The sequence below is a fragment of the Anolis sagrei genome, chromosome 1 (assembly GCF_037176765.1).
Source record: "Anolis sagrei isolate rAnoSag1 chromosome 1, rAnoSag1.mat, whole genome shotgun sequence".
Taxonomy (NCBI): Eukaryota; Metazoa; Chordata; class Lepidosauria; order Squamata; family Dactyloidae; genus Anolis; species Anolis sagrei.
The window spans coordinates 192,876,543-192,890,917 of NC_090021.1; the positions used below are offsets into that span (position 1 = coordinate 192,876,543).

The window sequence follows — 14,375 nt, forward strand, 5'->3', positions numbered from 1 at the left end:
TTTACCATGTACCACTTGGACCAGGGACCACTTGGACTAGGGACCTTTCTCCAACATTAGTACCAAAAGGGCTACTAATCCGTTTTTGGTCAACTTTGCATTCAGTTTGGTTATTTGAGGTGTGGATTCAGCAAATTGCATTGGATAGAGCACATCAGCTCTAGTTTCCGATACAGAACATATACAATCCAGTACTTGCTATCTGCTCATCCACCAAAACAAACAAAAAAACAAAAACGTATTTAATAAGCTTCAGCACTATAACAGGGTTTCGCAAGACCAGTTGCTCTTGTTGCAACGGTTTAGTAATAGTGAGGCCGCAGACCATATTTTAGTTCTTCCGGATCATAGGTTGGGAACCACTGCTTTAAAGAAATGCTATATTTCTATGGAGGCTTTTCCACTATCTCGCAGCCACAAAAGCCAAATGGAGCAGCTGATGTGGAATTTGGAAGACTTTCTACTATGATGGTGGCTCCAAGATAAGAAAATGTTATGCAAGGTGAGTATCCCTTGTCCAAAAGGTTTGGAACCAGAAGAATTTTGGAATAGTTGTATTTGCACATACAAAATGAGAAATCCTGGAGATGGGGTCCAAATCTAAACACAAAATTCATCTATGTTTCATAGACATCTTCTACACATAGCCTAAATGCAATTTTATATAATATTTTTAACATTTTGTGCATGAAACAAAGTTTATGTGCCACTGTGAACAAGCAAAAAGCAATCACCATCACCCATGTGGACCGTTTTGAATTATTTTGAAATTCCAGATAACGGATGCTCAACCTATAGTCAAGCAATCCCCAATAGGTCAGAAACCTCTACCAACTTAAAAGCACAGGCTATCAGAGTTGCACTATCATTTGCATTTAGAAAGAACTTGCCTCAAATGATCACAGCCAGGATTGGCAGTATGTATGTTTTATAATAATGACGGCTGTCTCAGAATCAAATGTGTATATATGTGCCTTCAAGTTGACTTTCATAGGGTTTTTTTAGGAAATGAATGCTCAGAGAATATTTTGACAATCCCTTCTTCCGAAATACAGCCTACAGCATTTGGTATTCCTTGGTTTTCCATCCAAGTACTAACCAGGAATAACCTTGCTCAGCTTCCAAGACTGGATGGGGATGTGGAATCTTTAAGATATAAAAGCTGTCTCTCCCCCCCCCCCCCCCCCCCAATGTTCCAGCATGATAGTCATCTCAGGTGCAAATACATTTTGTTTCTCTCACTATGGTAAGGTTGCTATGAAAGAATAGGCATTGATCAGAGCACGGTACTTCACTGAATGCCAGGACACATCTACACTGATCACTTTGTAACCTTCTTCAAGCCTTCTCTAGTAATGTTTATTTATGATCCTGTTGCTTAGAGTTTCCTGTATGTATGTTCTGATATGCAGCTTCTTTTACTCTATGGTTCCTGAGAAGTTATAAAAGGGGCTGCAGACCACATGATCACAGCAGACTACTTCAGACCTCAGATCACACGCTTGCTGTTTTTGCTGTAAGAGATGGACTGGTAAGTTTTGTACTTGTGTATGCTGAACATATGAAGGTTGTGAGTAAATCAAATATGTTATTTTATCAAAGTCTATTTCATTTTTGTCTCCTGAGTGTACGGTATAAAACAAGTTGTTTTATGGGAGAGTATATATATTTTGGGCACTGAAAAACACTTCTGAAGCACTGCTGTTTTTTATACACTGGAAAAATCTCTGTTTTTCTAACAGATCAGAGATAACAGGTTATTAAATCTAACAACTGAAACCATTGCCTTGCGTAATTACATCTGGCTGTATACCACAAGAGAAGATTCTACTCTAAAGGGTTTTTGGTTCTTCTCTGAAAGGTCATGCTTTTCTTAAAAAGTTATGATTTCCGAAAGGTGTTCTCCAAAAGGTTATGAATGCCGTTTTCCAAAACACTTAAGTCAGTTTCAACACAGTATTGAAGAAAGTGTTTTCGCTGAACAGAAATCCTGGCACTGATTTGAGGTCCAGGTGGTGATTACCCAGACCACAGATCACTGATGTGCATTAAGGGCTTTGTTTCACAAGGCCTTTGTGGAATTGTCTAGCTACCACAATTTGAAGCTAGCTTTGAATGGCATTAAATGGTTAGTGTAGACGGGGCCTTAGAAACAGAGTAGCTGACTTCACCTGGGAAACGATCTGTTCCAAAGTGACTGCAATTCTCATCCAGGTTGTGGCCACACTTGACCATCATTTGTCTGCTCATTTTAAAAAAAATAGAGAATGAAAACAACAGTGGAGCCAAGTCACTGCAGGCTAATGATTCTTTGCTGTCTTCCTGAGTGCTTCAAAACCTGATTTCTAGCAATTGTCAAAACAAAGTTCAAGTTTGCTAAGTGGAGGCAAGTAAGCACTATGGAGCACTTGCCTCCACTTGTGCTTTCGATTAATATTTGACTGTTCACAGGTTGTTTTATAGCTTCCTATTGATCATGGCTTCAGGGAATGATAATAGTTTGTTTATTCTTTCCTCCCACCCTCTTCAGAGAAGTGGGACAGAAATGGACATCTGCCATAGTTAGTTACAATTAGCCCATGGCAAAGATCAACGGAAAAAGATAAACTCAGAAGAGCACACAATGGAAAACTTTTAATTAACATTGCCAAACATCCATAGTGCAAGGGATTCAGTTCCAAGTAAACATTACAGTAGCTTTAAAGCAAAAGGGGGCTTTGCTCCACAATGTACCACTGTATTAAGCACTGTGTTTTTCAGCCTCCATTTCAATTTCACTTCCAAACAATTTCAGAAAATCAGTGTTTTAAGCAGTAATAATGGATGCAATGTTTAACCAATCCCAGTGAACTTCTACCAAAGATATTATTGGTCCAGAGAGTCAGTATAGTACAGTGGTTTCAGCACTGCACCAATTTTGGAAATCTGGGTTCAAGTCCCCACTCAACCAGGCGAACCTACTGGGTCACCTTGAGATAATCACATTCTCTCACCCTCAGAAAACTTATGATATGTTCACCTCAGGGTCACCATAAGTCGGAAATGACTTGAAGGCACGCAACAGCAACAATTCCTGGTTCATTACACAAAAATTCCTCCTTTTGTAATAGTGTGATGGTCAAGCTTGTTACTTGGGACAATACTTGACAATGACTCCTAGCAAATATAAGAGTGCCAATTCAAAGGCAGCTAAGTATACTCAATTGCTCTCAATCCTTGTCCTATCACATGAGGAACTTCCCCCTCCTCTCCCCTCTTCCTTCCCTAATCTCTAACCAGTAGTACCCATGTTGCAGCTGGACACTGCTGAGACATGGAGAAGTGAGGGTGTAGTAAGTGCTATCATGTGTCCCTAAGCTACCTGAGCTTGGGCAACATGGAATGGCAGTGAAAACAGTTTCATCTGGTTTCGTCTTGCAGCTCCCAGTCATTCCATGATCTTCCAAGGGCTTTTTACCATGTCTACTCTAACAGCAGTTAGGATCTTATACAACCAATCAAAAAACAATTATCTAGATCTTAAATGGAACTGTTCTGTTAGCATATGGCAAACAGTTTCATTTTTATTCTTCAATATATGCATAACTCAAATACATTAATGTTCAACACGGCTGTATATCTTTGTTTTTACATTTGTACTTGATGCTATGCTCACAAATGTTCATGTGCATTTCTACTAATATACACATTTTCCAGATTTTCATACTGGAAAATCTGTTAGACAATCTCAGCGGGTTTTTTTTTTTTAAAAAGGGGGGATGGGGAAAAAGAAAGCAATTTCTTATCATAAATGCATTTTAGTGTTATTTTCAATAATTTATCCATTGTGTGTACTTTTCCGTAATGTATTTTTGTGTGTATTTTTGATAGGTAATCTATCACAAAATTTAGGAAAAATGAGTATGAAAGTTTAACTATTTTGGTATGCTTCCTGATTTGGAAAGTACTAATTAAGTTTACATTAAAATGCAAATCAAACCAATTTCTCCCGACACCTGCATCTTCCAAATCTGTGGCAATTGGACATAGGGTGCTTCCAGACTGCACAATTTTAGCAGTCGGTTATCACTTTAATTGCTATGGCTCCACTCAATGGAATCCTGGGCTTTGTAGTTTGTCAAGACACTCAGTGAAAGAGCTATCATGCTATAGCAGAGGTAAATGGACTAGATTTCTATCAGAGTATTTCAAATACATCCCCAAGATACAGGCCCGTAGCCAGGATTTCGATTCGGGGGGGGGGGGGGGCTGAGTCTGAGTGAAAGAGGGTCTACCCTAGCAAACCTTTTGTATCGTTACCCCAATACCCCTATGCATATGGGAAATATTGAGTATGGTGATCAGATCATGATATGAATAAACATAACAGTTTAAATAATGCACTAGTAAGGCCTTTTCGCAAACCATCATGAGAATTTGGGGGGGGGGGGGCTGAAGCCCCCCAAGCCCCCCCCCCCCCCGGCTACATGCCTGTCAAAATAAAAGCTAGCATAACTGAACAGAGGTATACCAAAGTATGCTACAATTCGATATACAAGAAGCTTAATATAGGGCCATCGTAAACATGTTTCCTCAAGGCCCATTAGTTTCCATTGGAACTTGGTCCTTTTTAGACATGCATAGGTTTGGAGGTGTAAATGCCATGAGTAAATAACTTTCACACAATGCAACTAGAACAAACAAAATCACAACAGCCACTTCTCTATCTGCACTTCTTAACCATCATCCAAAGTAGTTCAAGTGATGCAAAAGCCATGGGAATTTAGTCTGTTTACCATTTCAATAGTTGTAACAGATACAGGTGTTGAACATGTGCTAAGAGTAGCCAATTCTTGTACTAAGGGTTTTGCTATTTTAGATCTAAGTGTGCATCTACACTTAGAATTAATGCAGTTCAACACCACTTCAACTGCCATGACTCAATGCTATGGGCTTTGGGATTTGTAGCTTGTTGGGTAGCTAGCGGAGAAGGCTAAAGCCCTTGTAAAACTACAACTCTCATAATTCCATAGCATAGAAGCATGGCTATTAAAGTAGTGTCGAACTGCATTAATACCACAGTGTTGATGCAACCTAAGAGGAGAATCAGTTGGCAACATCACATACATAGAACTCAAACACTCTCTGCCATGGCTTTCCCTCCGTCTAAGCATAAATGGGAAACCTCCACATGTTGCTAGACAGTCATTCTCATCAGACATGTCTTGGTGGCTTGCGCTAATGGGAGCTACTGTCCAACAATATGTGGGCATACATCTTCCATAGCCAAAGCAATATAGATTGTTACCTCTGTCTACCACAGTTGTTTTGGACTTCAACTCCCAGAAATCCCAGCCAGTTTACCAGCTGTTAGGAATTGCGGGAGCTGAAGTCCAAAACACCTGGAGGACAGAGATTGGGAACCACTGGTCTAAATCAAAGTGTTACAAGCATTGTTGAATTACACAAGGCAACTGCAACACTTGCTAAGAACGCTGCTAAATTATTTTGATACAGATTCACCACTGAGGCCCTGGATATATTGTAAGGCAACACCACAACATAAATCTCAACACAAAACTGATATTCTTTCCTTCATTAAGAGAACTCAATTATGTTGTAGCAAGACACACACTAAAATACAGGTGTACTGTGTCCAAATTTGGTGTCAATTCATCCAGTGGTTTTTGAGTTATGTTAATCCTACAAACTAATATTACATTTGTATTTATATAGATGTTTTAATTAGGGGCTGTGGGGGGATACAGCAGAATTTCTGTCTCTTGTGCAACTTGCCTAGCCTTGGTTACTCAGCTCCCATACTTAATACGGTGGGCATGTTATTGCCCTTCCTCAGTGAGCAAAAATGTCTTTGGCCAGCTCTGGAGGCAAGATGTCTCAAAAGTCAAAGTGTTTCTTTAGCAGATGCTGAACACACAAATGCACGAAAAAGAATAACCAGAGACATTGGTGAAAGAAGCACCTATGTGTGTTATGAAAAAAAAACATTTTGAAGGGAGAGATTTTGGAAAGAGCCTCAAAGCTTACAATACCTTCTATATTTTAGGATATGTTTAGAGATTGTAATGCAGTAAATGAAAAAGAAAAACAGAAATGCAGTAGAAGAAAATCTTAGCAGGCATCTGGATATGTGTGTGTATACTAGCTGTACCCGCCACATGTTGCTGTGGCTAACATTCCCTCCATCTTTCTCTCCTTCCTTTGCTCCCTCTTTCCCTCCTTTCCTTTTTTTCTTTCCTTCTCTCCTTCCTTCTCTACCCCCTTTTTCTTTTCCTTTCCCTTTCTCTCCTTTCTTCCTTCTCTACCTCTTTTCTTCCTTCCTTTGCTTTTTGCTTCCAACCTTCTTTCTGTCTTTCCTTCCCTCCCTCTTTTCTCCTTCTTTTCCTCCTTCCTTCACTCCCTCTTTCCTTCCTTTCCTTTTTTCTTTCCTTCTCTCCTTCCTTCCTTCCTTCCTTCCTTCCTTCCTTCTCTACCTCTTTCTTTCTCCCCCTTTTTCTTTTCCTTCCTCTTTCTCTCCTTTCTTCTTTTTCTACCTCTTTCCTTCCTTCCTTCCTTCACTCTTTCCTTCACTCTTTCCCTCCCTCTTTCTATTCTTTCTTTCTTTCTCCTCTTCGTTCCCTCCCTTTTTTGTATGGTCATTTTGCTTTTCATCATTTAGCTTTTTGGGGTTTTAAGTCCTTTCCACTGATTTTTTTTGTGGTGGTGGTGGTGGGGGGGGGGTTATGAGTGATGGTCACTCATTGGTCTGTTGGGGGTATGGTGTCCAAATTTCATGTCAATTCGTCTAGTGGTTTTTGAGTTATGATAATCCCACAAATGACCATTATCTATCTATCTATCTATCTATCTATCTATCTATCTATCTAACTATCTATCTGAGACATAATGTAAGATAAACACAAAAAAGCCAAAGCCTGATCACGCTGGTATTAAAACTACCAGAATGTTGGTAATTTGGGTCCCTGGTAGCTCCTTTACATGCGTGGTTATTATCTGTCTCAGCTGCAGAAACCTGCTGTTCTAAAGGCAATAAGAGTTGAAACATCTATAGTGTTAGCACCTGGGTTATTTATCATTAAGGCTAACTCTGCTACATTACATTTTATTCTACCCGATTTAAAGGAAGATAACACAAGTATGGTTAATTTGCGTCTCTTCTTTATGTATATAGTGTCATGACCCACTACCGCTTTGTCCCATGGGTTGGGGTGGGAGTGAAGAAGGGAGAGAGAGAAAAATAATATATTTCCCTCCCCTCTCAAAAAAAAAAATCCCTAAAAAGAAATCTGCAAGAAGCTCTCCCCGAAAATTCCATTAATAACCTCTTGTAGCGTGTTTAGGTTGCAGGGTCTGGAACTAAGAATGTTTTAATCTCTTTCAGCAAAACAATGTCTCATAATGATGTACAGGACTATTGCTGTACTGATGAAGAATCATACATAATTCAGCACCTTTCACTTGGCACCACTCTGATATCCTCATTAGTCGTGGCTCACGGTGGCTGTCAGATGGTGTCCATGCGAACGCAGGCATTATATTGTCTTTGAGATGTGCAGCTGCTTCCATGACACTGCCAGTATATAAAAACATGACGCCAGTTTGTTTTATTTAGTGCTAAACCTTCCAGTTTGTAAAAACAAGGCTGACACGGAGCCTGACATGAGGCAGTGAAAATAATTAGCTCTCATTTTCTCAGCCTCCTATTTCCTTCTCCCTGCTGTGTTCCCTTTCCACTAAACCACCACATGTCAGTCGAAATGGGAGGCAATTAGTGGGCTCATTTCAGTCCCCACAACTGTGCTGAAAAGAAAGTATTTATGATGGCACAATGAACAGCTGAAAGATTAAATAACATTTGCCTTTTGAAAAGAAAATGACTTCTAGCTAAATGGGCAATTTTTGATTATTCTCAAACAAGCTTAGAGTAGTTTGGTTTTAAAAAAAATACAAGAAAGGAAAATGAGTCATTTTTAGGTGAAAGAATCAAATAAAACTTGACACAGTAATGCAAATAACTGATGTTTTATTGCAAAATATGTAAATGTGTTATAGCCTTAACAATGGCCCCTGTCTTGGGTCAAGCAAGACGGCTGCCAAGCAGGCACCACTATAGAAAAGGTTGCCGCACGGCGGCTTTTATTAATATTAGTATTATTGTTTGGGGTTTTTCAAAAAAATGAGATTGGCTTTAAGGAAAGGGGTGTCCATTAAAATCATTCCACAAATAGAGTGTAACATCAGCGCACATGTAGGTTGTGTGCTTGAATAGTAGTAAGTGGTTTAGCTAGATTCAGATACACATCCCAATTCAGACCAAATTTTGGCTGAGAACAGCAGAATTAAGCCTCAAATGTAATTAAAATGGGCAGTATTTTTTTAAAGAGAAAATCATGCTTTGCTTGCTGTTCTCTTTGTGAGGTGGAATTTATGCATGTTAATGAATTGCTTAGGTGCTAGATATTGGTCTCAACAGTCCTTTTAAAACAGTAGTTTTCAGTGGCTAAGATGGATAGAAGTCTAAAAGGACAAACTGTATTTCAGGAGGAGCGGTTGGAGTTTCAGAATTTCCTCTTGCTTACACGGCTCAAGAGGGGCATTTGTAAAGCTCTGAATCTTAAATCCGTTGCATGACATGGATTGGGTTTTGTATAAATGCATCATGGCAAATAGCATGTTGAGGCAGTAGTATTTCAACGCTCCTTAGGATGAGGCAATTTACAGATAGTCTAGCTGATATGTTTTGCAAGAAAGTGCAAATTATATGCACTTAAAGAATGCAGATTTATCCACGGCTTGTTTTGTGCCTTCTAGTCATTTCTGAAGTACAGCAAGCCTAAAGCAAACATTATCAGAGTGTTTTCAGGGCAGAATTTGTTCAATAATAATAATAATAATAATAATAATAATAATGATGATGATGATGATGATGATGATGATTGTGGAAAACGAAAAAGTTTGGATTACTGATGTCACCATACCAGGTGACAGCCAAATTGAGGAAAAACAAGGCCAAAGAGGCAGTGTTGTCTATAGACACCTCCATGCATGATTTCATGGAGCACCGTTACCTTCCTGCCAGAGAGGTACCTATTGATCTACTCGCATTTGCATATTTTCAAACTGTTAGGTTGGCAGAAGCTGAGGCTAACAGCGGGAGCTCACACTGCTCCTCAAATTCGAACTGCCAATCTTTCAGTCAGCAAGTTCAGCAGCTCAGTGGTTTAGTCCACTGTGCCACTGAGGTGGGTTACATAGTTTAAAAAGGAGTTGCCATTGTGACCGAGATAATGTAATTTGTCATGGGCACCCAGTGCATTTCCATGGCCATGTGGGAATTTGCGCCCTCATCTGCCAGCATCCTAGTCCAACACCCAAACCACTACATCATGCTGGCTCACATACTATGCTCACTCACCAACATTAAGTACAAAATGAAGAGATGCATTTCAAGTCCCCACACTTTTGATTCCATTCAGTGCACTCTGCAGATATCTCTGTAACTAAGGGGTATGGATTGGGCAATTCTTCCGATACTGTAGGCTCAAACTCCCAGCAACTCTTACCCAGCATTACAAGTGCTAGGAACTGCTGTTTACCCATCTTTGGTGATCCACGTGATTCCCACCCTACTCTAGATCTATCAGATAGTATGACCCAATGAGCCAAAAACAATCTCTTTGATAAATGTTGTTATATGTTATCAAGTTAACTCTGACTTAAAGCATTTAAGGAAACATTTATTCTCAGAAGGTTTGCCATTGTTTTCCTCTGATGCTGAGAGAGTGTGATCTGCGCAAGGTCACCCAGTGGGTTTTCATAGCCAAGCAGGGATTTGAACCCTGTTCTTTTGGTTCAACACTCAAATTGCTACATTACACTGGTTCTACTCAATTATGATCTCCCATTGGTTTCATAAAATCATAAAACTTGCAAAACCGTGCAGATTAAATCTCAGCCCAAGTCCAGAATACTCTACATGTAAAACAACCACACTCCATCCCATAACACATGCTGTTTTTAAAAAAATAATGTGTCATCATAATCTTCTCAAAGGGAGATTGTTCTGTTTCTACTTAAGATATGCCGAGATGGATCAAGAGTTACTATAGTCAGCTCTGGTAATAGCTGTGCAAATGCTGGAGGAAGAGGGGGCCGTGGCCTCTTTGATTACTCCTTCCCAACTGTAAGGCTACTCTGGATAGTGGGAAATGAATGAATGAGGAATCAGCACATCTCCTCCATCAACCAGCCTCCTCCACTGGACCTCATTTCCTGCCATAAATGGAAGAAGCCTTTCTGTTCACTTTGTGCAAGTTAGGATCCAACCCAGTATGCCTAAAATGTAACTTACCATATATACTTGTGTATAAGTCACTCTCATGTATAAGTAATAGGCAGGTTTGGGGGCAAAATTATGTTTTTTGGCATGACTTGTGGACAAGTAGAGAAAAGCACTGGCACTTCCTCAGCTGCTCCTGAGCATTTTCTCATTGGGCATTCAAAAAGGTTTGCTGCTCCTCTATGTAGTGAAAGTTATGGGTTGTCTTTTGACAAAATTTAAAGTAACAGAAGGAAGCACCTCCTTCTCTGAGTAGTGTGGTGAAAAGCAAGAGCTTACCCATCTACTCTCATGGTGCTCCTTCGGTGCTCTACTCTCATGGTGCTTCATAAGAAATCTGCTACAAAACAGGAGCTTTTTTGTTGGATTCCAGGGCAAGAGAAGCAGATGGCGAAAACAGAAGAACAGCCTGCTTCATGGGAGTGTACTTGCTCAATCTATGTTTAACATCTACACAAATGATCAGCCACTGCCAGAAGGGACAAAGAGTTTCATTTATGCTGATGATCGCGCCATCACTGCCCAAGCAGGGAACTTTGAAATGGTTGAACAGAAGCTCTCCAAAGCTCTAGGTGCCCTTAGCACTCATTACAGGGAAAATCAGCTGATTCCTAATCCATCTAAAACACAGACATGTGTTTTCCATCTTAAGAACAGACAAGCATTTTGAACTTTGAGGATTACCTGGGAAGGAATCCCACTGGAGCATTGCAGCACACCCAAATACCTGGGAGTTACCCTGGACTGTGCTCTGACCTACAAGAAGCACTACCTGAATATCAAGCAAAAAGTGGACGCTATAAACAATATCATATGAAAGGAACCTGGGGATCACAACCAGACACAGTGAAGACATCTGCCCTTGCACTATGCTACTCTGCTGCTGAGTATGCTTGTCCAGTGTGGAACACATCTCACCATGCTAAAACAGTGGATGTGGCTCTTACTGAGACATGCCACATTATCACAGGATGTCTACCAGACATGTAGCCGGGGGGGGGGGGGGGGGGGGCTTGAGGGGCTTCAGCCCCCCCCCCCCGAAATTCTCATGGTGGTTCGCGAAAAGGCCTTACTGGTGCATTATTTAAACTGTTATGTTTATTCATATCATGATTTGATCACCATACTCAATATATCCCATATGCATGGGGGTATTGGGGTAATGATACAAAAGGTTTGCTAGGCAAGACCCTCTTTCACTCAGACTCAGCCCCCCCTCCTGAAACTCAGCCCCCCCGAAACCCCCCCTGAAAAAAATTCAGCCCCCCCTGAAAAAAAATCAGCCCTCCCCCCCCCCCCCCCCCGAAATGAAATCCTGGCTACGGGCCTGATGTCTACACCCCACACCACTGGAGAAATTATACTGTTTAGCCAGTATTGCACCACCTGACATCCATCAGGAAGTAGCAGCCAATAATGAAAGGACCAAGGCAGTGACAGCTTTGGCCAATCCTCTGTTTGGATATCATGCACCATGCCAGTGCATTAAATCAAGAAATAGTTTCCTAAGATCTACAGAGATACTTGCAGGAACACCTTAGCAAGTGAGAGTCCAAAAGTGGCAGGCTAAAACTGGGAATCTCAAGCCATGGCTGATACTGAATGACTTGGAAGGCGCTGAACAGACTGCGCTCTGGCACTACGAGATGCAGAGCCAACCTTAAGAAATGGGGCTACAAAGTGGAGTCCACGACATGTGAGTGTGGAGAAGAGCAAACCACAGACCACCTATTACAATGTAGCCTGAGCCCTGTCACATGCACAATGGAGGACCTCCTTATAGCAACACCAGAGGCACTCCAAGTGGCCAGCTACTGGTTAAAAGACATCTAAAACAATGCCAAGTTTTTAAACTTTAAGTTTTTAAATACATTTCAACTGTACCCTTCTGAGATGATACAATATGATTTGAGGAAAAGCGCCAAAGAACCGTGACTGTTTTCCACCCCGGCATTCAAACTAAGACGAAACTCTTGCCTTTCACCACTCTACTCCTTTTTACTAAGAGTTAAGATACATTTCTTACACTGACCCATGGATAAGTTGACCCAGTTTTTGGGGTTGATTTTTTGACTGACATTTCTAGAGTTATACATGAGTATACACCGTAGGTGTATTTCCATTGTTTCTTCAACTAAAAGAGCTGGCAACATTTTGCTCTTTTTGAAACAAGACATGAATTTGCTTCCATTGTTCTAAAGTTTTAGTTGAAAAGTATTTCTCACATTGGGATCAGGAATAAGGGTTATGCCTGGGTTATCTTTAGTTGGCTGATATAGAAATTAAAATAGGGTTGCTCCCACCAGTCACTCGATATAACTCTGCCCCTCCTTCCCTCAACTTGCCCCCAAGTCAGTTGCCTCAGTTACTCACTTCTGCTTAACTTCTATATAAAACAAAGCCTGGTGCCATGCTCTTTTCACTTCTGTTGTTACACTCTTTTTAAAGTCCTGTGGCCCTTTAAATACACAAAGGCAACATGTAGCACATCAGTGAAGTCAAAGAGCAAAACAACGAGTAACTAATTTTTTTACTAATGTCAAGGGCGGCAAATTGCTATGGGACAATTTGTTACTGCATTACAAAGTGAGTTGTCAAAAATAACCTTCACAGCTGTGCTTATTCACCATAAATGCCCATTTAAGACACAGGACCCTACTTCAAAATAAGCAGGCTGTATATTTTGAAAATGACACAGAACCAAAGGTTACTTTTTCAAGCTGTGGAAGCTTTCCATTGTTATTTTGTGAAAGAAAGAAAAACACAACTGAATATTTGCACATCTACTGGTAGCTAATGGCAAAATGAGCAGAATAATGACTTCCAAAGTAGAAGACCATCTATAAAAATGCTAAGGTAACACATAGCATTAGAAAAACTGAAACAGCACAACAAAGCTTATGCCTTATTACTAAAAGGATGTGCTGGTTTATATTCCTGAAACTCCCAAGGCTCCCATCTACACTGCCATACAATGCAGTTTGAAACTGCATTATATGGTGAGTGTGTTGTTTATTCATTCAGTCACTTCCAACTCTTCGAGACCTCATGGACCAGCCCATGACAGTGCTCCTTGTTGGCCATCACCACCCCCAGCTCTTTCAGAGTCAAGCCAGTCACTTCAAGGATACCACCCATCCATCTTGCCCTTGGTCGGCCCCTCTTCCTTTTCCCTTCCATTTTCCCGGGGATCGTATTTAGTATATGGTTAGTGTAGACTCACAACATGCATTTCAATGCAGTTAAGCTGCATTGTATATGTTCACACTGACATATAATGCAGTTTCAAACTGTGTTATATGGCAATGTAGATGGGGTTCTCAGTAAATGTTCTCTGTCAGTTTAGTGGTAGATATAGACTAGATGAGGCTGAAGTTTAAAATTCAGGTATATTGTCTACCTAAGGCAGAATAGATATGTAGAATAAGATACCATCTGAAAGGACCTAAGGATTGGCAAAAAGTCACGTGAGAGACATGTACCGAATTGAAACAGAGGGAAGTGACTACACATAATAATAATAATAATAATAATTATTATTATTATTATTATTAAAAATAAATAAACGCTTGGGTAGTGTTCAACATGTGATTTTGTGATACAAAACCCAGCATATATATGTCATTTGCTGTGACATACTGTGTTTTTGTGTCAGTAAAATAATAATAATAATAATAATAATAATAATATAATAATAAATTTCTGTACCGCCCTATCTCCCAAAAGGGACTCTGGGTAGTTTACAACAACAACAACCATAACCATAACAACAACAACAACAAAAGCAAATATTCAATGCCTAAAAAATAACATAATAAAGCACATCAAATAATAAACAGTCAAATAGAGGACATCAGAATATACTTACAAAACCACTCAAATTAGAGGTGAGGGATTTAAATATACAAAATAAATAATCAGGACACATTTCTCTAATTTGAACACATTTAAAACACTTCCCTGGAAGACTAAACTTGTATGTTTCCACTTTTTTTCAGTTACTTCTTTATGATAAATGTCAACTTCCTTCTATCAC

The 14,375-nt window shown here is 40.0% G+C and overlaps 1 protein-coding gene across 2 annotated transcripts in view; it reads right to left on the reverse strand.

Moving 5' to 3' along the window:
- MAP3K20 (mitogen-activated protein kinase kinase kinase 20) overlaps positions 1-14,375 on the reverse strand; it is a 117,917-nt gene that overhangs the window by 12,701 nt on the left and 90,841 nt on the right. The gene's annotated exons all lie outside the window — the stretch shown is intronic.